This window comes from Papilio xuthus, unplaced genomic scaffold, assembly GCF_000836235.2.
Source record: "Papilio xuthus unplaced genomic scaffold, Pxut_1.1 DF826115.1, whole genome shotgun sequence".
Classification (NCBI taxonomy): Eukaryota; Metazoa; Arthropoda; class Insecta; order Lepidoptera; family Papilionidae; genus Papilio; species Papilio xuthus.
This window is the reverse complement of record NW_013532534.1, coordinates 2001112-2002200: the sequence shown is the minus strand read 5'-3', so window position 1 is coordinate 2002200 and position 1089 is coordinate 2001112. Positions and strand designations below refer to the sequence as shown.

At 31.1% G+C, this 1089-nt stretch overlaps 1 non-coding gene across 1 annotated transcript; it reads left to right on the top strand.

The window, feature by feature from the left end:
- Nucleotides 1–656: 656 nt before the first annotated feature.
- Nucleotides 657–729, top strand: TRNAM-CAU (transfer RNA methionine (anticodon CAU)). Its single transcript has one exon. It is a non-coding gene; the product is annotated as a tRNA-Met (tRNA).
- The last annotated feature ends 360 nt before the right edge of the window (nucleotides 730–1089 follow it).

Genomic DNA, 1089 nt, shown 5'->3' with positions numbered 1-1089 from the left:
CCTAACCGAACATTGTATCAATATCTTATAATATTTTAGTCCCAACTGTAGGAATATGACTTACCATTGGCTTCTGAAATCTCTTTATAAAACATGTCATAAACAGGATCTTCTTATTTGAAGTTAGCCGTTCAGTATACCAAAAAACTCAAATAAATTATTAGAAACCAAACAGAATATATTTTAATAATAATTGAAGTTCTCAACTTTATGTCAATTTAACTTTATTTAAATTATGTTGGTCTGTTTAAAATTTTAGTTAGAGAATTTTTTTTTAATATTTTTTACACATTTAATTTAAAACAGGTTTTGAATAACAACAAAACAACACCTAATTTCATGATATTTTGTGAATCCAGCTATAAAGTAGTGTCGTTTGATTGCAGGTCTCTTAAGTGAAGTCGTTTATCACGCGACTTGTTTTTCTTACAACTTTCACTGCAACGGAGGTTGCTTTCCTGGGGGTTTGTTTTCATCCTTATTTCCGGTTTGATATTTCTTGAAACATTTCATAAAGTATGTCTTTATAAATTAGTTTTGATCGTACTATTTGTCGTAGTTAAATGTAAAAAATTGCTTTTTTATTATTATTAAATACTTATAAGTACAAATTATAGTATTCAATTAACATATTTTATTTTAATAACTATTGCGTAGCCTCGGTGACGCAGTAGGCAGCGCGTAAGTCTCATAATCTTAAGGTCGTGAGTTCGATCCTCACCCGGGGCAATATTTTTGCGTCTCATTGTGATCGTCTGCCCCGACACGGGTGTACATGTTTTTTGCCTCTGCCTGTTGACGTTATGTTTTAGTTATATTTAAAATTGATCTAATAACGATTAAAAAAAGAAGAATGCGTTTGCAAGAATCAAATCATCCGACTGTACGTTATCGTTAACGCGAGTTTACACTGACGAAACTAGAACAAAACAATTTGTCATTTCCTTCATTCTCCTAGAGAAAACTGATATTACAAATTGTTTCGGAAAATGAACTCACGGCAACGTAAAATTGCGTTTCGTATATTGATTAATTTAAATACTAACATGGAAGATAACTAGAGTTCGTTTATTTGGGAGTTATCTGGCG